The following is a 25,917-nucleotide window of genomic DNA, read 5'->3' as shown; positions in this document are numbered from 1 at the left end:
TGACTTCTCAGATCTCTGTGAAACGTTGCCACACCCACACATCCTGACCAGAAATTTACTGCAGTAAGTTTGTACTCTCTCCTTTTTGTAAGATTTCCCAGTGGAGCCGTTACGATAAGTGACAGCTGCTCAGGGTTGGCCTTACGTGTGGATGAAAAAAATAGCTTCCGACTTGATATGACCTGAGAGATGCCAAGATGGCCTGTGTTCCCCAGATCTTACTTTCAAACTATGTTACTTGAAAAATTACACTTGAGATATTTCTTTTTAAAAGATAAATTTTGATTAATCTTTTTTATATAACCTAAATTTCTTAATGCCTCTCTCTTTAGGCAGCAAGGTGGCACAATGGATGGAGCGCTGGGCCTAGAATTAGGAAGATTCATCTTCCTGAGTTCAAAATCTTGTCTCAGACAGTGATTTGGCTATATGACCCTGGGTGAGTCACTTAACTACTACCTGCCTCAGTTTCCCCATCTGTAAAATGGAGATGATAATAGCACCTACCTCCCAGGGTTGTTGTGAGGATCCAATGAGATAATATTTGTAAAGCCCTGAGCTCAGTCCCTGGAACATAGTAGATGCTTCTTAAATAAATGCTTCTTCCCTCCCTCCGTCTTCCCTCTCTTCTCATTTCTCTTCTAGAAAGCCTTCTCTTATAACAAAAAAATTAAAAAGGAGAAAAACAGTTCAGCAAAACCAAAATATTGAATGATTCCACATCCATGAACCCTTTCCTCCATGAAGTGGGAGAGGTGGCTTTTCTAAGATCAAATATGAAACCCTCAGTTTGGTTTTTAAAACCTTCCACACCCTGGCCCCTTCCCAATCTTCTTATTCCACGTTCCTTTCCACTTACCCTGAAATCCATTGACACTGACCCCCTTGATGTTTCCCATACAAGAAACTCCAACACCAGACTCCAGACATTTTCACTGGCAATCCACCAAGTCTATAATTCCCTCCCTCCTTATTGCTAAGACTCCCTCCTGGCTTCCTTCAAGTCCAACTCAAAATCCTTATTTTCTGCAAGAAGCCTTTCCTGTTCCCCCTTAATTTTAGTGCCTTCCCCAAGTTGACTGTCTCCAATTTATCCTGTATGTCCAGTTGTTTTTCAGTCATGTCTCACTCTTTGAGACCCCATTTGCGGATTTCTTGCAAAGATACTGGACTGGTTTACCATTTCCTTCTCCAGCTCATTTTACAGGTGAGAAACTGAGGCAAAGAAGGGGAAGTGACTTGCCCAGGGTCACACAGCTAGCCAGAGAGGAGTAAGTGAATTGTCCTGGGTTATAAAGCTATTGAATGGCAGGGCTGGGATTCTTTTGACAAAAGACGCACAGCTGGGTCTTTTGACTCCGTAGTCAGTATTGTCAATTTCACTGAAGGGGTCAGAGTTCCATTGTGGAATTAACTAGAGGCCAGGACCTTTGGATGTCTATTTCTTAATCGCTCCCAAAAAGACAGACTCTAAGACAGAGTCTGGATATTCAATGCCTGTCTGGATTTGATCCATTCTGGTATGAAAGTGAAATCCTTGGTCATTGGTGGGGCTAGACAGCCTATTGAAGTAGGATTTCTGAGTGGGTATGAGATACTGCAAGACACCTACACAAAACCTGGACCACTGGTATTTCCCTTTAGGTCTAGCAGCCAGACGAGCTTTGTTAGCAAGGAGTCACAAGGACCAACAGTGAGTATTTGCCAGTAAAGTGACTTAATGTGACCTTGCACCCTGAGCTAATCTCTTTCCTAAATTAGGTCTATGGCTTCTAAAAAAAGTCTCCATCCAGGTTTACATGGGGACAGATCTTTAGCCTCTTTAGGGGATTTTCTTTTCCTATTATCTGTGATTTTTCATTTTTCTTTTTTACTGTATATTTTAGGTTATTGTATTTGATATATTTTTCTAATAAATTCAGAGAAAATTCTGGAAAAAAATCCAACTGTTTGTGGATATTAAGAGACAATCTAAGTAGAAAATGCAGATAATTAATGGTTAGCTGAATTTAGATGCAGTGTAGGCCTAATTTAAATATGCTATCACCTTGACAACTACATTATAATAGAAAATTTACATCTCCCTCTCCCCCCAAATATAACATTGCAGATGAAATTCTACATGCTTGACTACCAGAGATGATAGGATTTTGCCATTGAGCTGCTCTTGTATCATTTCCTTCAGCAGGTTTCAAGACACTTCAAAATGCTGGTGGCCCAGAGATCTCTGAAGACTGTGGTATTTCTAGTTATCTTTTTCTGTGCTTGTTTGGGAATACCTCATGAAACTCAAAAGTAAGAAAAAATTTTGTTGATTAATAATTTAAGTTATAAATGGGGAGATTCTCTGTCAAGTTCATTCTTTGTTCTTTGAGTTATTAGCTTTTATACTGCCTATTAGATTATTTTTATTATTATTTGTATGAGACCTGTGAATTTATTGGTGCAGGGAATTTCCAGCGTGGAAAGCCCCCTCCCCCTCCCCACTGGGTGCATAGCAGCAACTTGTCTGAATCTTATACATTTAGAAAGCTATTTAGGGTCCCTGAGAGGTTGTGACTTGCCCATGTGTCAGAGGCAAGATTTTGGTTTCTGATTGGCCTGACTCCAGGGTTGCTTTCTGTCTACTGTGCTATATAGCAAGTCATTTAGGCAGATCAGTGCTATCTGAGAAAGGGACACTGGCAAGATCATGAAGTCTGAGGAAAGAATGCTGAGACCTCAACATTGTGTGTGTGTGTGAGAGTGTGTATGTGTGTGTGTGTGTGTGTTTGTGTGTGTGTGTGTGTATGTGTGTGTGTTTGGGGCAAGGAAGAATAGAAGAATATTGATTCTTGGAAACAGAATGCTAGAACTGGTAGAGGCCTAAGACTAAAGTATAGTAGCAAAGAAGGTAGGTTTGGCGACTGAGGACCAGACTTGAATTCAAATCCTGCCTCTTCTAGTTCATACCTGTGTTCCCTCAGGGAAAGTCCTTTAGCTTCTCTGCATTTCAGTTTCCTCATCTATAAAACCAGAGGGTGGGATCAGATGACCTTGAAGGTTACTTTCATCACTAAACCTGGGGCGCCATGATTCGTTTTTTAGTAGATGGGGAGAAAGGCAGGGCTCGTGTAGAGTCAAAGCAGTTTGCTAAGGGCATCCAAGCAGAGAGGGATCAAGGAGTCTAGAACATCTCACACAACTCGCAGTTTTCTACCTTTCCAATGCACTTTTCTAATATATTCGTGTGTTTTCTAACGGTCTATTGTGCCCGCAGCGGTGTGAATATATGGTGAAGTAATTGACACAGAAAGACAAAGACATGGGGCTAGGCGAGTCATATAGTCAGGCTATAGACTGATTTTAATGGAGTTACTGACAGCATTTTATACTGGTTAATTGCTGAGCCATCCAGACGTCAAAGAAGAGTACAAGAAAGCATTGATGAAGTTTTTTATCTCCTTGTTCCTAGGAGTGAGACACTATTTTTCCTCAAGGCTAGCCAAATTGAAACATTTACATTCTCTCGCATATAGGTAACCAGACTGAAACATTTCTGTCATCTCCCATATAGATAATCAGCTACAAAGGCAGGTTGTCTTTGCCAAGTCTTCTTATCCTAAAACTGGCCTTGCCGTGCATAGACCCATTCTCAATTGACCCTGCCTTGCAGAGGTCTAAGAGGTCTAAACAGGTTATAGCTGGCTCCTCACATCTCCCCCCTTTATATTCTGTAATTTTAAGTGGCTTAAACATAGCGTTCATTACCCTAAGGACACAAGGTAGACAAAAAATGACCATGACCAAACAAAGAATATAAGGTAGTGTATGGAAAATAGTCAAAAATACATTATTAAATGGGTTAAATTTTTTGAAAATATCAATAATTGTTTTTGCTACCCCCTCTGGATCAATACCAGGAAGAAGGGAGTTTCACTATTTCAGCATTCCAGTCAGTCCCCCACTTTCTCTTTTGTAGACACTTCACCATTATAGATACATGTAAATTCTTCCCCTGGGAAGGACTGATGGGAAGGACTGATCAACGTATTGACAAATCAAAAAGAGCAGTCCCCTTGATGAATACAGATACATAGACTCAAAAAAAAAATAAAAAATGCAATTGTCGTTTTAAGATTCAAAAAGTCTTTTCTTACGCAGCTGTCTGGCAGGGAACATCGTCAATGCAATCTTTTGGTCCTCGGTATTTGTTCCAGCCATCTCCAGCACAGCATCTTCTTATTCTTGTCTTCTTATAGGAATAAACTTTCTGTCCATTCTCCTACAAGAGTGATCTTAGCACAATTTTAAATTACCATTTCTAATCCTTATAACTGATCATTTTTACAAACTCAGAATTTGAACCATGGCCAATTGTCACATTTAAGAAATTCACATCAGAAGCCAGCATCTTACACTTTACATTCATCCATTATTAATTTCCTCACTAGGAGGATGAGATGTCACCTAAGCAATTCATAACAGGCTTTAGTACATACATAAAAACATTAAATTGTCAATTTTTAACACAACGCATATAGAATCTTAACCTTTTAGTCATGCCATGTTTCTTTGATGGCATTTACAAAACAAACCACAAAACATTCTTCTTTTTAGCATCATAAATTGTAACAAAACTTTAGACAAGCACGATATTAATCAAATAACAAAATAACATTCTCACATTGCTTAAGGAACATTTACAAAGCGAGCCCTAAGTGGCTCGCATCTATTTCTACCCTTGTTGACAAAACTTTGCTAAGTTGGTGAAAAAGTCCTTAAGTAACACTAATTCCAGAGTATATAACAAACAAAGTTTCTAGTTATTGCAGAATTCTTAGATACCGCAAAGTTTCTTAGTCAAAAAGATGTGGTATACTGCTCTTAGAATCATTTTAAACTAAGGGAACATCTTAAGGTGAGTCTTCTACACATGTTCTAGTTCTAGATAAAAATAAGATTAGATTGCCTAGTAAGATAACACAAAAGAGCTTATATCTTATACTAACGACTTGTTCTGATCACAGAAATTTGCTATAGAAGGAAAAAGCAGGGACATGTGACATACCCAATATGATAGGATAAAACATCCTTGCTTTATTTAAACTCAGATATAGTTACAGATCTTCAATGCAGATAACTATACCCAAATTCGAACTCAAAACAAAATTAGTTATGGGCCCAAGTGCCTTTTGCCTTAAACAGCAAGTTTCACCAATCACAGCTTAGAGCCACATACAGAGCTTCAATAAGCAACAAAGATTTATCAGGACTCACATGCATAAGGGATTTCATTTAATATCTTTCCTTCTCAAATTTAAACTTGTCCTGGCGTAAAAGCCAATTGCTAGAATCTTTTCTATGTATTGTACATAAACTTGCAGCTTCTCAGCAAGCTCAGTTCATTGTTTAGGACCTACATAAATCAAACGAGTTCTTTTTTGGGGCTGATGAACTAGCCCATAGACATGGTTTAAGGGATCTTGGCAATTTTACAAAACAAGGAGAGGTAACATGGATGTCAGGAAGGGGTTAATAGAAAAACCTTGGGCCTGTCTGCTATCTTTTGCCTTTTCTCTGAGCACACTTATTCAAGCTCAAGGCTTTCTGAAAATCATGCAAAGGATTTTACAAACCTTTTCTTCATAAAAACATTTCCCTTTCTCAGAAACAGCTTACAATTTATCCTGATATTATTATTAATTTCTAAGTACTAAACAATTCTTAAATTTGATCACCAAACCTTTTCCACATAATTGAAGGGGAAAGAAAAGGAAACTAAACATACTTTTGTAAATACTAGATTGAAGCAATAACCTCAATAGCGTAGTTAACAATCTCACAAATTTCCAAATGATAGCAAAACAATTAAAGACAAAATTTGGTAATTTATGCTTTCTTAAATTACAACACTACAAAATATTATAAGACATGGTCATTTAGAATGATTAAGAGTTTTCTAACTCAGTACAATTCTTAGTCTAACAACATCTAGATTATAAAAGAAATTGCTTTTCTGACAACACAGTCTCAAATTTTACACACATATATTACTAGTGTTTACATTAATGATAATAGTGATGGTCTCAATTAGTAAATCTCAATAGTTCTGTCACAGTCAGTAAGTCTCAACAGGTATGTCACAGTCGGTAAGTCTCAATAGTTATCCAATATTCCCACAATAGAATTGTCTTGGAGCTCTATAGTTAATAAATTCCTCAATGCCAAATAACAATATGCACCCCTTTTTAATTATTCAAATATACATTTCTAAGTTCCATTCACATTTTTCTTGGGAAAGTTTTACAAACAGTTTGGAATCACCTATTCTAATTAGGTCAGTTTAAAATGTGCCCACTACTTCTTTCCACCCAGGTAAAAAGGGAGCCTAAAGAATTTGAATCATTGCTGACTGACGAGGTCTAGTCAGTTTCCCCTCCGGGCAGAGGAGTTTGACAATGAACTGAATAGTCATAATAATAACTCACAGTAATCGACATCTTTACCCTAATCAATATCCATATAAGATTTAATAGAATCCACCCACGAATCCAGCCCCAAAGGTGGGAGGACATAATTCCTTCTATCTGTCTAGAACTTCGTTGGTTTTTAACATGAAAAGAGTAATCCCCAAAAGCCTAGTTAACAATCTTTCGAATTTCCTAAGTGCTGGCCAAGCTGTTTTAGCTGCGACCTTCTACTAACTGCAGGCGAAGGTGGGGAATACCTGATTTTGTAAATGGCAGTTATAAAACATAAGAAGACAGGGTTAGCAGGGCTGAGAAAGTAACGTAACCAGTTTGACACAATTGTTTGCATTTTTTAGTTTCAACAAAATTCAGATTAAAAATTTCTTTGTCTAACACTGTTTTTAGCTCACAGCAGTCACTCAAGTTTTACTACACAGGAGAATTTTACTACAATTTAGAAGTACAATAATAGTACAAACAGAAAAATTTCAGCTGACATTAATTGCATTATTATATTGGGTTTACCAGAGGCTTTTCTTCTCTCCCCACAGTTGCAGAGCTTGGCTGTGGACTGGGGGTGGTCGAGCCAGGGATTTGGGAAAGGGGAGAGGGACTAAGGACCAGGGAGTGCTGGGAGTCCAGCACCTGAATTAAAGGTCTGAGGAGTCATTGAGGAGGGTCCCTGAGGAACCTTTGCTTCCTAATAGGGGTTGCTGGGCTTTGGGAAACTGGGAGCAAAAATTCCAGGTTCCAGTGGTGTGGGAGCAAGGACTTGGGGGCTTGAGAGGAGAGGTTCCTCGGCTTGCCTACAAGTGTGGCTGTCAGGGCCTCCTGGGGTCCAGGGCTGTTGTCAGTGGGGTATGAGAGGGCAACAAAGTAGCAAAGCAGAGAACAGGGAGCAGAGCTTTTGTTGCAAAATGTATTTTAGCTTTTGCAGTTTCAATGTTATTATAATTTAATTTACGTGGAGACTTTAGGTGGAAAAACATCAAAATAAAGGGCCTAAATAAGAAAAAGCAGCTAATAAACAGGGCAATTATTTTGAAAAGGAGCCAGCTCTCTATTGTGTATTCACAGCTGAACCACTTTTTAAACTTTCCAAGTAGCAAACTTAGGAAGATCACAGCAAGCTATATATATATATATATATATATATATATATATATATATATATATATATATATATATATATATACAGAGAGAGAGAGAGAGAGAGAGAGAGAGAGAGAGAGAGAGAGAGAGAGATAATTCCTATTCTAAAAAATATTTTTGTTTCTCAGGAATATAGTAACAGTCTTTTGGGTAAGATATGTTCAAATTGGCTCTCATTCTCTGCTTTTACTTCTCTATTTTGGAAGCGTTAAGCCACTTTTTTCAACCTCAAATAGGAAATGAGGGTCACTAAATTGCACATAAGGATCTCTGTAGTTGTATACAAAAAAACTACTTATTAATTCTATTTATTTATTTAATACCTTTATGTTATTAAGTATTTTCCAATTCTATTTATAGGATCATTACTTGAAGTTCTTAATTCTAAAAACTGGGAAAGCACATTCTAAATTTTTTTAAAGTCCTTTTTCCAGTTTTTTATTTATACTAGTCTCATGGTGATTCTTATTAACCACACATGAATTAAAACATCTTTGTATATACTTCTAACACTGAGCTGGAATTCTTAACCCCCCCAAGGAATCTATAGATAGATTGGATGGGGATATAGTCATTTAAACTGATTTTTTTTCACATTCATAAGTGTATTATTATTTTGAAAAAGGTTTCATATGCTTCACCAGATTATCTATGGTTAGCAGAATCTCCTAAAGAATTTTTAACTGCTCTAACATTTATTGGAGCCCCGAAAAGATCTTAATAGTTCTAATTTTAACTCGAGTAACTTTTACTTCTGTGTTCACTCCTTAAAAACTTTTTTGAAAGTGAGAACCCTGAATCCTCCAGCCAAGGTAAGTGGGACTCTGGAAAAGATCCAGTGGTGCCTTGTCCCTTCTCCCCCGTGCTGGGAAACTTAAAATGTCTTTTTTTCAGATCTGTACATTTTCTGAATTTGCCTAGTGCCAGATAGCATAATAAATTCTAACTTATCTTAAACATCAAATTTAGGAGTAACACATTTCACTTAAATTTAAGGGGAAAAGATTCTCATTTTCTTTCTTATCTCTCTTCACATTCCAAATTTGGCCAGAATTGGAATGAAGGGAGAAAGAAAGAGCATTTTCTTATTTCAACAACTTTTAACAGCAAAGAGTCAGATAACACACTCTCTTCACACAGAGACACATAACACAAAACAGATACAGACAGAAAATGACAGGACACACAAAAAGGATTTCTAGAAATCCGGCATTTTTCTTTTCCCTTTCTGCTTTGGTAACTCCCAATTGGCTAGTCTACCCCCAGTGAGTTATTGTCATCCATCCCTGGGCTGCAGCTCACAAGATCTGGCCCAACCCCAACATCATGCTTAATTATTCTTTATACCATAGGAACTTTTCCCTCTGAAGTAAGACATACTTTTAAAATGTTCCATATGGAAAAGGCTGACATTGGGAAGTGTTCTGGTCCATCTTTCCTTAATCTTTTACTCATTTGTTTTCTGATAATCTCCCATCTTTCTAAATCAATTGTACCTTCTTGTTTTTGCTCTTCTGTTATACAAAAACCTCTTTCTGTTACCATTTTTCTTAATACTTGCAGATACAGATCCCTATCTTTAAATTATATCTCTCCCATAGTTACATTTTCTAAATCTACTTTTCTAACTCTCTAAATCTCTAAAATTTCTACAATCCCCCAGTAAGGGTAGTGGAGTAATCCTCTTACCTCTTATTTGAATATGCTCCAGAGCCTGTATTGGTAAGACATTACTTCATCTCTCTCTCTCAAGTCCTCGACTTGTCCCTTTTCGGGCATCAACTGTGCCAGCAGTGGCGTGAATATATGATGAAGTAATTGACACAAAAAGACAAAGACATGGGGCTAGGTGAGTCATATAGTCAAGCTATAGACTGATTTTAATGGAGTTACTGACAGTTATCCTGACTTCAAAGAAGAGTACAATAAAGCATTGATTAAGTTTTTTATCTCCTTGTTCCTGGGAGTGAGACACTATTTTTCCTCAAGGCTAACCAAATTGAAACATTTATGTTCTCTCGCATATAGATAACCAGACTGAAACATTTCTGTCATCTCCCATGTGGGCAGTCAGCTACAAAGGCGAGTTTTCTTTGCCAAGTCTTCTTATGCTAAAACTGGCCTTGCCATGCATAGACCCATTCTCAATTGACCCTGCCCTGCAGATGTCTGAGAGGCCTAAACAGGATATAGCTGGCTCCCCACAGTCTGTTAGGATTTCCTCTGCCCACCAAACTGGCAGCTCCATGAAGGCAGGAACTGTGTCGTATCCTACCTTTGTACCTCTAGTACAGTGTAGCAAGCACTTTGATTAAATCGAACAGAATAGAATCTAGGCCTCCTGACTTGCAGTCTAGGGCTTAAAAAGTAGAAAAGTGATAGAAAGAAAATAAAAACAAACAAGCAAATTAGAAGGTAGCTAATTCAAGTTTAAAAACATTATAGAGGACAGGGCAGTTGTGTACAAGGTATTAACTTACAAAATGGCGACATTTTCCAGTGGTTTAATCATCATAAGACTCTTAAGGTAGGAGGGAAATCCTGACTCTCGCTGTACGTATTGTGACATCTTCGGGGTACATATCCTTTGACCCAACCATACTACAAGTATGCCTATAACCCAAGGAGGTCAAAGACAGAAAGAAAGGTTCCATATATACGATGCTTGTAGTAGCAGAAAAATTGGAAGGAGAGTGCTATTCACTGATTGGAGAATGTTTGAACACACAGCATAAGAATAAATGGTACTCTATTACAAAATAAGCAACATAAAGTATCCTGAGAAACTTGGGAAGAGTTTTGTAAACTGATGGTAGGTAGAACAAAGAGAAGAATTTTACATTATAATCACAATAATGCAAAGGAAAACAACTTGGAAAGGCTTCAGAATTTTGCTCAATGAAGTGGCAAGTTGTGACTTCAGAGCAGGCCTCCCACCTGTCAGCAAAGGGATGATGAGTAACAGGGTCAGAATGATGCATACATTTTCAGACATGACTGTGGTTGATTTATATTGCTTAACTCTCCACCTTTGTTACAAGAAGGGGTTCTATAGGGAGGGTTGGAGGGGGGAGAAGTCATTACAAAGTGACCATGATAAAAAATAATGTTTCAAAGAAAGCAATCTGAGACTTAGAAGATGAAGTGATTTGCCTAAGATCTGCTATTACAGACCTTCAAAAAAAAAGTATAGCTAATTTTAATTGCTTTGTGGTTTGGGGGAAAAGACATATTAAACCCTTCTGACCTTAGGAAAGAACTGGGAATAAAAGAGCCAACTGGAGTTTAAAAATGAACAAGGTTAATTTTAATGGAACTTGAAACAATTTGAGATTCATCTGGCAGGACTGGGAGAAGAGAACACATGCTCTATCTGTTTGGCATGAATCTTTCCTCCCACCATGCACTGCAATACAAAACAAACTGTCTGCATGTACCTTTGCTTTATATAATGGTTCTTTAAAAATTGTGAGTAAATTAAATTTGGGAGAAATGCAGTAGTGGAGCTTACTCTTTCTTTAAAGGAGCTCCTTGGTGAATTTTTTTTTTTGTAAAACAAATACTTATTTGGTAACACAGTCATTTCCAAAGTTATTTGTTTTGTAAATTCCAATGTGCGTGCGTGCGTGCGTGCGTGCGTGCGTGCGTGCGTGCGTGCGTGCGTGCGTGCGTGTGTGTGTGTGTGTGTGTGTGTGTGTGTGTGTTTCTTAAACAAAGACACACCCGTATTTGTGGCTTCTGATTTTGGGAGGAACCAAAAAACCAGCCATGTCACACTAATTCATTGCTGGCAGAGTTGTAAATTGGTTCCACTGTTTTGGAAAACAATTTGGAATTGTACAAGAAAGGTTACCAAATTGTGAATGCCCCATGACCCAGGATTTGTACTTGTGAGACTATATCCCTCCAAGGAGATTACTGAGAGCAAGAAAATACATACATGCAGGGATGTGCTGGAGCTAATTCTTACCAGCTCACAAGAGGTGATTGTTAAATTTTCAGTGTGAGCATTTATCCTTGGAATATTGGTAAATGCTACAAATGAAGGCTTGATTTATCGTTCTGATTGTCTACACTTAAGAAAATGATGGAGGAAATGTTAATGCAGACTAAACTTAAAAGTATGGCCTGTGCACAATTTTTTTTTCCAGAAAGCCAGTTGTTAAACATTGACCAGCACAATGCTGCACACATACATATATTTTATTGTTGTTCAGTCATTTAAGTCATGTCTGACTCTTCGTGACCCTATTTTAGGGTTTTCTTGGCAAAGATACTGGGGTGGTTTGCCATTTCCTTCCCCAAATCATTTTACATATGAGGAAACTGAGGCAAACAGGGTTAAGTGATTTGCCCAGAGTCACACAACTAATAAATATCTGAGGCCAGATCTGAAATCACAATGAATCTTCCTGACTCCAGGCCTGGTGCTTTATCCGCTGCACCACCTTGCTGCCCACATATATACATACATGTATCTATAAATATGCAAACATATATCCACACTTAAATGTTGGTAGAATTATTTGTGATAATGAAAGCTGGAAATAAAATGTGCCAAGCAAATGGGGAATAAATCATAATATATGAATATAATGGAATATTACTAAATAATAAGAAAAAACAAATATGAAAAATTCAGAAAAACATGGGAAGACTTGTACGGAATGACTCAGAGTAAAAAAGCAGAGCGAAAAGAACACCAGACACAAAGACTACAATTGTGCAAATAAACAATATGGAGAAACAAGAAAATTCATGTTAGATAAAATGCTCAGTGCTGGCACTGAAGTTAAAGCATATTTCTCCTTTATGTTAATAATTGATCATCTATTTCCTCACCCCTCCACCCTCCTTCCCCACCAGGGAATGTACTATAGAAAGGATTGTTTGACTGTTTATTGGGAAGTAATTGTTGTGTCAAAAGATAGGGTTTAGGGAACAGCGTGTGATGACTGACTTCAATAGACTTAGCCCTTCTCAGCAGCGCAAGGACCTAAAACAATTCCAAGAGACTCATGATGGAAAATGCCATCCACATCCAGAGAAAGACCTGTGGGGTCTGAATGCAGAGCGAAGCCAACTATTTTCTTTTTTTGTTTTGTTTTATGCTGTTCTTTCTCATGGTTACTCTCATGCATTCTAATTCTTCTATATGACATGACTAATGTGGAAATACATTTAAAAGGAATGTATATGTAGAGCCTATATTGGATTTCAGTCCATCTTGGGGAAGGGAGGAGGGGAGAAGGAGAGAAAATTTAAAACTTATGGAAGTGAATGTTGAAAACTAAAAATAAATAAATGAACTTATTAAAAAATTAAAAAATAAAACATGCACAATAGGAACTCCCAAGTGAAAAAAATTCTTTATCGATGCAGGTAGACACCTTTTCTGCAAAATCCTAGAGTTGCCTAAAGAATTGAAAATTTCAGTGACTTGACCAGGTTCACAAAAACAATGCGTACTGACTTTTTGACAGTACGACTTTTGAACACAAGGCTTTTGGAAAAAGTCCTGAGGCCAGATCTCTATCCCCTATACTGTCTTGCCTCTTGGTTAATTAAGCAATCAACAAACAATTCTTAAGTGCCTACTATGTGCCAGGCACTTTGCTAGGTACTAGAGATGCAAATACAATGAGTGAGACAATCCTCCCATGTAAGGGAATGTATTAATGATAATAATAAGTTTTAAAAAAAATAATGATGGCTGTGAAAGTGGCATCACAGCTAGGTGGTGCAGTGGATAGAGCTCTGGGCTTGGACTCAGGAAGCCTTGAGTTCAAATCCTACCTCAGACAACTGGGCTATGTGACTCTGAGCAAGTCACTTCACTTGTGTTTGCCTCAGTTTCCTCATCTGTAAAATGGGCATGGATAATCATAGCATCTACTCCCCAGGATTATTGTGAGGATCAAATGAGACATTTTGCGAAGCACTTAGTACAGTGTCTGGCACATAGTAGGCATTATAAAAATATTTATTCCCTTTCCTCTCTTTCCCTCTTCCACCACCATTTTTGTGATGTCAAACAAGTCACTTAATCCCTATGGGCTTCAATTTCATCACCTACCAGATGGGGATATTAAGGTTTTTTCCCCCTATGTCTACAAGCATATGTTTCAATCTCTACCTGTAGTTCATCAACCGTCTGCCAAGCAATGGTATGCATGTCTCGTCACCAGCCTTCTGTAGTCAAGATGGGTCACTGCTTTGATCAGAGTTCTTAAATCTTTCAAAGCTGTGGGACATTGATAATTTCACTGATTATCTCAGGGAGTTGTTATGAGTTTCAGATGAGAGAAAGCAAGTAAAAGTGCACATAAAATATAATATAATGTGTTTTAGAAATTGATATGATTATGTAACATATAATATTAAATTATATAGTATAATTTTAAAAAAGAGACATCACCACTCCAAATGTGCCCAAATGTGGTAAAGCATTTTGAACTTGTGTTGGCCTGATCAGCCACAGTCAGACACAGTGTACCCTGGCTCCAACATGGTGATGTCATTTTGGTCCTCATCAAGAATGAAGCACGACAACCAACTGCACGCATGTGCTTTATAGATCATTATTTAGTCTCGAGGGAACATGGTATAATAAATAGAGGGCCAGACTTTGGAGCCAGGAGGACCTGCGTTCAAGAAGTCTCACTTCTGAGGTATACTGTAATTGTGTGACCGTGAGCAAATCATTTAACCTCTCAATATTCCAGGAATTCTCTAGAGCTAGGAGTTAGAGAGAATAATTAATCTTCTGTCTAATCTTTCTGAGCAAAACCAATTAGAAAAGAAAAGTACCACCACCAAACATCCAAAATCATTAAGCAAAACAATTTAGAAACAACGGTGGTGAGTGATTGTATATCTACCCACACCCTTCTGTTATTTACCAAGCGCCAGAAGAAATGAATGCCACCTGCATTAAGTTTATCAAAGTGGCATTAACATGATCCATTGTGTTTTCCATGAGTTTTGTTGCTTTTTGCATTAGGACTATATTTATTTCAAAGTAAAAATTTAGTACCTCCCTTACCTATTTGTGAAAACCATTTATGTAGCATAAAGATTATTTCTTTTTAAAATGTTTTGTAAAATGTTTCAATCTGTCTGGTTTTGGAGCTTTCTGCTCTACAACATTTCCTTTAAAGTGTATCAGCTATTCAACTTCTCTTTCCGAGATTGAATTATTTTAGGTTTTCTTTTTCTTGTTTCGGAAATTTTTTTGGTAAGTATTCATCTAGTTTATTTAAAGTACCAACCTTGTTGGCATACTGCCATTTATGAGTTGTGACCATTTCCCCCCTCTATTCATTGTGACTTTCTCTTTACTTTTGATTTTTGGTAATTTTGCATTCATTCTCTTCTTAAATCATATTAAATAGACCAAGAGTTTATCACTTTTATTATCTTTAGAAAACAGCTCTTTTATTCTATTTAAATTTTTGTTTTGTTTTCAATTACATTTATTTTATGTGTAAAGCTTTGCTAGGTGGTGTAGTGGATAGAGCATCTTACCTGAAGTCAGGAAGACTCATCCTCCTAAGTTCAAATCTGGCCTCAGACACTTATTAGTTGTGTGACCCTAGGCAAGTCACTGGTTAAGTCTGCCTCAGTTCCTCACCTATAAAATGAGCTTGAGAAGGAAATGACAAACCACTCCATTATCTTTGCCAAGAAAACTCCAAATGGGGTCGTGAAGAGTCAGAAATGACTGAAAAACGAGTGAACAGCACTCTTTCCTCTCTTACAAGTATAAGATTTGGAAGGTTTATGAACTTGTTTCTGTTTCTAAATTTTTAAGAAGTTGTACGTTTAGCTCATTAGAAAGCTCGTTCAATGACGGGCATTCACTTTCTAAGCACTATGTAGCTGCGCCTTGTACGTTTGGTCTGTTGTATTGTTGCTATCGCCATTTTTATGTTATCTCTCGGCTTCGTCCTTTGATCCAATCATAACTTAGCAAATAGGCCTAATTCTTTCGCTCAAGCAAGCCCTCATCACCTCAGGCCTGGACCATTGCAACCACTTGAGCCTCCATTCTGGTGTTTCTACTTTCTACCCCCCATATCAATCACCAGTCATGGCTGTCCCAGTCTGATCACCCATTGATATTTCCTCAACATCATTTAGCCAATTAACGTCAATTAGGCTTTAGAAAGAGATAATTACAGAAAAGTTATAAGCCGCAAAGCACACAAATGCACAGTCTCCCCTCTATAACTTGGTTCCTGGGACGATCAAAACTCATAGCAGTAGCTATAAACGTTCTCGCAATTGAGTTTACTTCTGAGTGTGACAGAGGGTGTGTGGTGACCCTTGTATCTCGGCTGCAAGGTTGGTCCGCTGCTGAACTGGGTCCGGTGTGTCACTCTACAGAACTGGCTCCTTCTCAGATTCAGCCACTACACTCTCACAGAACCTTTTCCCAAAGGAAAGAAGGCACCAACAGGAGGTGGCCACAGACACAGGCTTGCCTAGGCCCATATGCTCCCTGGCCCTCAAGGGCTCCAAGAATCATCCTTCCCACCAAATTGTGGGCAATCCTCAAGGGCAGGAACTATCTTTTGCCTCTGTATCCCCAGAGCTTAGTACAGTGCCTGGCCCACAGTAGACACTTAATGAATGCTTATTTACTGATTGACTTCTACCTCTGCCAAAAGGAAGGAAAGAGCTCAAGTTTCTCCATTGGAGCCTATTGTATACACTTTCAGTACTGGCTCAGCAACCAGGGCCCTTCTTCTCCATGTGGCAGGCCTGCATCACATTTGACCCTAGAAAAATACAGAGGATGTAACTACAGTTCAGGTGATCCTCAGGCCCCAAGGCTGTTCTCAGATCGAGCTAATAGGGCTCACTGGCCCTTTAGGAAGTGATTGAGTGGCCCCAGGCCGTATGTTGGGCAGGTCTGCCGCGTAGTGAGCAGACAAGAAATATTCATAGAATACCTATGCATGGTCTGAACCAGGGAGCAAGGACCTTCCGTTATGTGTCATCACACATTTCCAAGAGCTGGCCCACCAACCCTTCCACACGCATTGGTGACAGGCTAGTGTTAGCAGGGCTGGACCCTCATTGACCAATTCCACTTATCTCTGCTTGGTCTCTCTCTGTTTCTCTCTATGCTTTATCTCATTAAAGTTCTTCTTTGTACACTGTTTACATGGTAAAGGCTTACATGGTAAATCTAGCCTCTTTCTTAAAAACATCTGGAAGGCCTGGAGTACATTAATAGGTTTAGTTCTGCTAGGTAGACAATGTAGGGTGTCAGCCAAATTGCCCTCACTTTTCAATATATTGTACTCCATATCCTTTCAACTCTTGTCTGTATTAAAATTTAAGTGTAATTCAAATAGATGGGGGGGGTGACTTGTTTTTGTTTGTGGGGTTTTTTTGCTATTTGGTTTCCCCCAGGCTGCTTGCAAAATCCTCTACGTTTCTCAGTTAGTTGAATTTGAGGCTCATTTCTATTGGAATCCTGTATTTTCTGTTAGTCTTCCTCTGGTCCTCTGGGAAATCTTATTGTGTATTTCCTTGAAATGTGACTTTCAAATTCTTTGTTTGTTTCATGTGACTTTAACCTGGACTATTGCAATAAATAACCTTCCGGTGGATCCGTCCACCTCAAGTCTCCCCCCACTCTAATCCATCTTCCATTCAACCACTAACGTCATTTTCCTAAAGGGTATGTCTGACCATTGTCACTCCCCTACTCAGTAAACTCCAGTGGCTCCTTACTAGCTCCAGAGTCAAATACAAAATGTCTTGTTTGGCATTTAAAGTCCTTTATAATCTGGTTTCCTCCTACCTCTGCAGTCTGATACCTTATTCCCTGCCACTGACTTCTTTCCAGTGAAACTCCCTCCTGACTGTTCCAAGAACAAGACATTCCTGTCTCTCAGCTCTGGGCATTTCTTTGGCTGTCCCCCATGCCTGGAAAGTTCTCCCTCCTCATCTCTGCCTCCTGGCTTCTCTGGCTTCCTTTAAGTCCCAACTAAAATCCTATCTTCTACAGGAAAACTTTACCAACCTCTCTTAATTCTAGTGCCTTCCCTCTTTTAGTTATCTCCTATTTATCCTAGATATAGCTTTTTTGTACATTTTGCTTTGCAGTCTCCCCCATTAGATTGTAAGCTCCTTGAGGGGAGGGACTGTCTTTTGCTTCTTTTTGTATCCCCAGAGCTTAATAAATTGCCTGGAAAATAGTAGGCACTTAATAAATGTTTGTTAACTCACTTTTTTCAAGGAAAGCAGTTATTATCAAGTCACCTCTGAGCTCTATCCTCCAACTCCATTATTTTCATTTGTAAGAATCTCAAGTATTCTTTCAGTTGTGCTGTTCTTTATTTTATTTCATTAACTGTTCTGTCACCTTTTGTTTCTCCCAAAAAGATCATTCTATTATTCATAATTTCTCTTGTCAAAGATCACTGCTGAATTTTCCAAACTGTTGAGTCTCCTATTCATGTATCTTTGCTCTTCATTCACTGATTTAAATTCCATTCTTTTTTTTTCATTTTTACATCTTTTTATTTGGAAATGCTCATATTAGAGACACAAGATATCCATTTATTATAAAACAAGAGACATGGAAATTATTTACATGATGAAACAAAAGATTTCAGAACTTCAGTGGAATGGGCAACTTTCATGATGCCACTTCATTAGTGATTTCAGTCCACATATTTCCCCATAATGTCACTATCTCTAAATAAGAAATAGTCCTTGTCTTCCATAACTACTTTGGTTCCACCATATTCTGGAAGAAGAACTTTATCTCCCACTTTCACACCAACTGGTTGAATTTCTCCACTCTTTCCTTTAGATCCTGATCCAACAGCTACTGCTGTTGCATGTAATACTTTTCCTTGAGATTTTCATGGAAGCATAATACCTCCTTTGGTAACAGTCTCAGTTGCACTCCTTTCAACCAAAACTCGGTCCAGGAGGGGAAGAAACTTTCTAAAAGCTTGCCCTGCCATGGATCCCGCAGTGCCCTGCAGCTGTTGCTCAAGCTCAGTCCGTTCCCTCCGGCCCTCCCCGGGCGCCAGTAGACTAGCCAAATTCCATTCTTAAAGATGTCAAAAATTCCCGAATTTCTCCTATTGAAGCTATTAGCCACTCTGAAAGGTCCTATAGTCAGATCCATTTTGGCTTTTGGGGCATTTTTTCTTTCTGGTTTGTTCTCCAGTTTCTTTTACCCCACGTTGTTGTTCTGTTGTGCCTGACATTTCATGACTCCATATGAGGTTTTCTTGGCAAAGATACTGGAATGGTTTGTCATTTCCTTCTCCAGCTCATTTTCCAGATGAGGAAACTGAGGCAAAGAGTTAAGTGATTTGTCCAGGGTCACATGGCTATTAAGTGACTGAGGCCAGATTTGAACTCAAGAAGAGGAGTCTTCCTAACTCCAGGTCTGGTGCTCTATCCACTGTGCCACCTCGATGCCTGATATTTACCCTATAATATTTATGGATTGTTTTAGAACTTCTTTTTGCTTTCTCATATCTTTAGGTTATCAGCTTTCCTTCTCCATGAGATACTTTTCCTTTTGTGTGTGTTTGTGTGGGGGTGTTATTCTTTTACCTTAGTGCCTTTCTTGCTATTCCTAAATTGAGGGAAGGGAACCAGACTCAAACATGACAGCTCATTTTGTCACCTTGCCTCTCCTCCTCCAATGATATTAAATGTTGCTTGAAATAACCTGGGGCTGGGAAATCTTTTTTACTATACAGAAGTTTTGGTTGAAATGTAGCTGCCCCTCATAAAAGGTCTTGCCAGCCCATGGGCTCAGTTATAAAGAGGATGAAACCAGAGGGTTTTATGAGCTGGAAGCAACATTAAGGGATTATTGAGTCTAACTCCATCGTTTAAAAGGAGAGAAAACTGAAGCTGAGTGAAAGAAATAGATTTGCCTAGAGTCATACAGCTGATTAGCAGCAAAGCCAGCACTGGAACCCTGATGACCTGATGTTTCGACAATTCGGCTAGCAGCTGCTGTGGGGGATGCAAAATTAACAACAAGCACTCTACCAGCACACTGCAAAAGCCCAGGTTCTTTTGTTCTGCTTTACTAAGGAAAGCAGCGTTAAGGGGTTAACAAGCTTACTTTAATGTGGCGTACAAATGCCATTCACTTAGTTCAGGGGAAAAAAACCAGCACCCTGAACTTCAGAGCAAATACAAACAAATTGCAAACATCGACAGACAGGCCAAATACAATTCATAGTTACCAACATCTAAGTTCAGTCCGGGAGCTCATAACAACAACTGGCCCAGAGTCACCCCTGCCACCATGGCTGTGGGTCAGAGCTCTGAAAAAGAGAAAGCCAACCCCTGGTTTTATATCTTTTTCAGGGTCAAGGGTGAGTCATGTGACTCACCCATGTGACCTAAAATCATCACAAAGAGGCGACTGAAACCCACGTGGTCTAAGAGTCTCTGATGTCACAAACATGTCACTCAAACCCATGTAAACTAGGCTTTCCCTTGAGGCAAGGAGGTCACCAAGGACTCCTAATTTAATCAAGGAAATAAAGGCCAAACTCTTCAAGCATATTTGGTTGAACTTAGTACTAAGAGCCCATTTTGATTGCCAACACACCTGACTCCTACACTAAAGGTCTTTCTATTATACTGCCAAATCATAACCATCTCACCCCCATTCAGAACGATATATTGTCTTCTCTCGCTGTAACTTCAAAAGCCTAAAAAGATAGGCTTGTACCCTTGAAAGAATTGCTCTAAAAGGATCTACTGTATTTGGTATAAGGGGATATTATCTTGAATGGTTGGACACAACACTCAGTATCTTCCTGGAATTATAAGGAAATGTGGTAGGTGAGTAATCGCTAATAGCCCTCAAGTTATTATTGAGGTCTCTGAATACTTGTGTGGGGGGATGCCTCAGAAAGTCCTGGGGGAACTGCAGGGAGGCCTTATGATTCATCCTGAGTTCCTTACCCTTTCTCCGCCTCCCTCTCCCTAACCCAGGAAACCAAATAACATTCCTAAGACTAACAGAGAGGCTCAGCATGTTGCTCCTCCTGAAAGACGGCTCTCTTCCAAACAGGGTGATGTAAGCGGGCAATTTCTCCTGTTTTCTTCTGGCTCTTAAGTTAATTTTTATTTTTTGTTCTTTGGCTTACTTTCCCTGAGAAATTATAGTTCCATCTCTGTCTCTTCCCAATGCACACTATAATTACTTGCCAAACTTCCTTCCTTTTCCATTCTGATACTTTAGAACAAGTGGGGTAGGTAGGTAGGAAGAATTTATTCAAGCTCCTAGGACCCTGTCTTCCTTCACCCTCATTGACTAAAGAATGGAGATTAAGAGTTACACCGCAATTAGTGGCTATGTTGACTTCTAGCCAGATCTCCAAAGTTTATTCATTTCTTTGCTCCTCAACTTAGGGTTGAGTTCCTAAGAAGGGTTACCTACAGTGAAAGTGCTCTGAGCAAGGAATTTCAAAGGAGAATCTGAGGGTAAAAGTGTCATTATACAAGTTATATGCCCAAGTGTGTATAATACATTTGTGAAACAGTAACAGGTAGATGGGAAGATGATTTGCAAAGTGGTTTTTAAAAAAATTAAGTTAAATTTATTTTTCAGTTACGTTTTAAGTCCCAAACTATCTCCCTTTCTCCCTCCTTACCCTTTGGCCATTTGACACAGATATATATATATATATATATATATATATATATATATATATATATATATATATATATATATATATATATATATATGTGTGTGTGTGTGTGTGTGTGTGTCACCATTTGACACAGATATATATGTATATGTATGTGTGGACACATGTAAAATCATACTGTGCATACTTCTATTTTTCAGTTCTTTCTCTGGAACTAGATAGCAAGCATCTTCCTTCATAGGTCCTTTTGTAATTGATCTGAGTATTCAGAATAACTTAGTTGTTCATACTTGTTCTTCAAATAATGTTGATGTTACTGTATACAACGTTCTCTTGGTTCTGTGCATCTCAGTCTTCATTGTCTCATGCAAGTCTTTCCATGTTTTTCTAAAATTAACCTGCTCATTATTTCTTACAGCACAGTAGCATTCCATCATAACCATGTACCACAACTTGTTTATTCATTCCCCATTTGATGGGCATCCCATTAATTTCTGGTTCTTTGCCATGAAAAGTGATTTAAAAGTGACGTTTACTATTAAGCATATACCTCTCCCCACCACCCCAATGTCAAAGACAGAAAGAAAGGCCCAACACATACCTGGTTTTGTAGCCAAGACTGGTGCACTTTGTATGAGACTCTCTTAAATGATGGAGAGAATACTGACTCAATGCTGTGTGCCTTGGTAGAGACAGAGTTTGGTGAGAAAACGGGCAGCAGACTTCTTTGAAAGAGACACTCATGGTTGCAGATACTCTAGGAGACAGACTCCAGATGCATAGAGAGAGGCAGGCAGACAGACAGACTTCGGAAGCTGCAGAGATGTAGAGGAAACAAGATCCTCGATATATCTCTGATTTCCAGCCTGCCTCCCTAGAGACTTGCCTCCCTTGGGTAAAGTAGGGGGCCTCTTTCTTGGTTGAGCTGGGATATCATCCCATTACCATCTAAAGAGTTCATTTGCTCTTGTGTGTTTTCTGGCATATTCTAATCTAGTCTGTATAACTTCTCTGATTTCTGTTTCCTATTTGCTTAGATAAACGGGTTTTCTCACTATTTTATGTGTGACGATTTTTTGTGTAACCTGCGTTTGGCAGAAAACCTACAGGTATAAGCTTAAGGCAATCCTCCGCCCATTAGGTGTGATGGGAAAAGTGGCTTTTTGGTTTAAACCAATGGTGCTCCCAGACTACTGATAGTTAGTGGGGATCAAAGATGATTCTAGCTTGATGCACCCTCAGAAGTCAAAGAAAGAGAACCTAGTCTATTGTCCTCTGGGGACTTGCTTGTTTCTCCTTCCTTATTGTTCTGGTTCTCCTCTTTTTCAAGAGTCCAGACCTCAGATCATATCTATCAGTGCCTCCCATGAGAAGCATTTAGACAACCCAGGTGAACGTACCTACCTTACACATACCTTACAATGCCAAAGTATTCACAGCAGCATTTTGGAGAGGAGCAATGAACTAGATTCCAAGTGCGTACTCAGCATTTGGAAAAACAATATTCCATTCCATTCACACGTTCATCTTTTCAACCACTGTATACTGTGTATAGTGTGCTTCATAGAACTTTTTATAAATCCACCCATTTTGGGGCAGCTAGGTAGTGCAGTAGAAAGAGCACTGGCCCTGGATTCAGGAGGCCCTGAGTTCAAATTTGGCCTGATACTTCCTGGCTGTGTGACACTGGGTAAGTCACTTAACCCCACTTGCCTCTCCCCCAAAATAAATAAATAAATCCACCGGGGCCTGGAATCCATCCATTTTCATATCATTAAAATTCTAGTCTGCATGGAATGTTGGTATTTCTTTTATAAGTCTCATGTTTTATAGCAAAACCTGGAAGCCTGGGTGGACAGCAATGCAGGTCCTGAGTATGTAGTGACAGATGAAAAACAGCTCAGAGGTGGAACTAGGGATAGGCAAGTTCAACTCAAGCTGAAATCAGATCTGTTCTGTCAAATTTGGATTCAGTCAAAGGGCCACACTTGAGGACCTAGAGGGCTGCACATGGCCTCTAGGCTGCAGGTTCCCCACCCCTGGTCCAGACTATCCCCAAACTGGCATTTATTTAGCACCTTAAGTGATCATTCATTCCTCTCCAGCTTGTACTTAGGACTCTCCCAGACTTTTTCTAAAATGCCCCGATACCTATTCCCTCTCACCCTAGACTGCACCTCTAGGCTCCACACATTGGCTCTGCCTCTGTGGCTTCTCCCTGATTGGTTCCATTTTCAGTGTCATTTGTAGCTCAAAGCTCATTTGTGTAAGATTCTCCTCACTGGTGGAGACCGATTACTCAATAGTCCAAGCCTGTGTGAGGGGCACAGCTGGTGACAGTTTTGGAGAAGAGAGATCTTGGTGTCCTGGGTCTTAGTACCAGAGAGAAGACGTGATTCTAGATGCTCTTCAGGTTCCTGAAGGCAGAGAAAGATTCTGGAAAAAGCTTTATGTGTAGAAGAACCAGCACCTCAATCTAGTCCCTATCTCCTAGAGATTTTGAGGAATTTCCATTTGGGTGAGATCTGTGACTTTCTTGGTTGAACTGAGATGTTTTGCTGCTAATGGGAAAGTTCATTCACTCTGTGTATCATCTGGTATAGATTTTCATCTGAACTTCTCCAGCCAGCCTTCCTGTGTGTGTGTGTGTGTGTGTGTGTGTGTGTGTGTGTGTGAGAGAGAGAGAGAGAGAGAGAGAGACAGAGAGAGACAGAGAGACAGAGATAGAGACACAGAGAGAGACAGAGACAGAGAGACAGGGACAGAGGAGGAGAGAGAGGAGGGCGGAGAGAAAAAGGAGGGGGAGAGACAGAGACAGAGGAGGAGAGAGGGAGGAGGGGGCAGAGAAAGAGGAGGGGGAGAAGAGGAGAGGGGGAGAGAGAGAGAGCACAGTTCAGTAACAACCGACATGCACACTATCAGATACAGTCAGTGTAACATTCCACACCCATAGTTCCCCACCTTTCCAGTGGCAGGGGGTAGATCCATTTTCTCTAGCTCCAGTTTGGCCATGATAATTATATAAGGTTCAATTTTACTTTATTTTGCTATCTCTTTACATTGTTATAGCCCTTGTGTGTATTGTTGTTCTGGGTCTTTTTCCTTCACTTTGCATCCGTTTCTATAAGTCTTCCCATGTTTCTCTAAATTCTTCATGTTAATAATTTCTTATGGTGCTGTTATATTCCACCATATTCATATGTCATAATTTGTTAATCCCTTCCCCAATACAGGGGATCCCTATTTTGTTTTCAGTTCTTTGCTACTACAAACATGTTATCACAAATACTTCCTTGGGGTATATGAAGACCACTCAGTAGGATCTCTGGGCCAAGGGGTATGGACGATTTAGCTACTTCCATAGCATAATTCCACTCTGCCTTGAACAACGGTTGGGCTGATTCAGAGTTCTGCCACAGCTCCTGCCACAGTGATTCTTCCCAGTCTTTGTCATCTTTGCCAATTTGCGAGCTGTGGTATAACCTAAGATTTGTTTTGATTTGCATTTCTCTTCTTACAGGTGATCTGGAGCATTGTCTTATAATTTGCATTTTTTTTTTGAAAATGCCATATCCTTTGACCACTTATCTACTGGGGAATGATTCTTGGCCATAGATATTTGCCTCATACGATGCTTTGTTTGGTAATTCTCTAATACAGCTATCATGGAATATCAGGTGGTATAGTTTCCAACATATTCACACTAGACCGGAAACTCCACGAATGTAGGAGCTGAGTTTTATTTAAAATATGTACCTCCTTTAGCATATAAAAACAACAGGCTCTTCATGCTTTTAGAATGAATGAAGCACTTTATAATCTTTAAAGCATCGTATTGATCAGAGGCAGCTAGATGGTACAGTGGATAGGGTGCTGGGCCTGATGTCAGAAAAATTTGAGTTCAAAGCTAGTTGTGTGACTTTGGGCAAGTCATTTAACTTCTTCCTGCCTTAATTTCCTCAACTGTAAAATGTGGGTGTGCACCAACCTCCCAGGGTTGTCGAAAGGATCAAATGAGAAAATAATTGTAGAGAGCACTTCGTACAGGGCCTGGCACAAATAAATGCTTGTTATCTCTAGATCTGAATTACTATTTATCTTCTATAACATTTAATCTAATGAACTTTTCATTCGTTTGTTATTATCAATAGTAATAACCAAACAACACCATCCAACTACCTGGTATGATTCTACCCACATCCAACAACTCTTCATGTTTCTTTCCCTACAGGAAAAGGACAGTGTCTGAGTACCAGTTCATGCATGATAAAGGGAAGACCATGCAGTCCCTGAAAAGGCTGATGTGGTTATACAATGCCATGGGTAGGGTGCACTCTGCCAGCAGCAGAGCTCCTTCCTACTCATACAGTCTGTGGAAACTGCAGAAGCGCCTGCCCCATCCTAGTCTGTACAGAGATGCGCGTGGGGTGAATGCTCACAACCTGGTGAAGCAAAGGCTGATTAGTCTGATGGTTGATACCCATCCTGCTAGACTTTAAAATCCATCAGGATGGAAGCCATTTGTTATCCAAGTTTTGTGCCTGGAATAGTACTCTGTATAAAGGAGTTGATTAATAAATGCTGGTTGAATGAATGCAATTGAATGACGACGGAGCAGGTGTTTTCTATGTTAATGAAGAATAATGCAGGGC

The 25,917-nt window shown here is 39.3% G+C and overlaps 1 long non-coding RNA gene and 1 pseudogene across 1 annotated transcript; one reads left to right on the top strand and one right to left on the bottom strand.

Annotated features, from left to right (window-relative positions):
* The first annotated feature begins 1,644 nt into the window (after window positions 1–1,644).
* Window positions 1,645–25,538, top strand: LOC118858452. The gene is made up of 3 exons (XR_005010939.1): window positions 1,645–1,693; window positions 2,189–2,295; window positions 25,497–25,538. It is a non-coding gene; the product is annotated as an uncharacterized LOC118858452 (long non-coding RNA).
* LOC118858451 lies at window positions 18,287–18,595 on the bottom strand (annotated as a pseudogene).
* Window positions 25,539–25,917: the final 379 nt, after the last annotated feature.

This window comes from Trichosurus vulpecula, chromosome 7 (assembly GCF_011100635.1).
Source record: "Trichosurus vulpecula isolate mTriVul1 chromosome 7, mTriVul1.pri, whole genome shotgun sequence".
Classification (NCBI taxonomy): Eukaryota; Metazoa; Chordata; class Mammalia; order Diprotodontia; family Phalangeridae; genus Trichosurus; species Trichosurus vulpecula.
The sequence above is the reverse complement of the archived record's forward strand: the minus strand, read 5'-3'. Positions and strand labels throughout refer to the sequence as shown.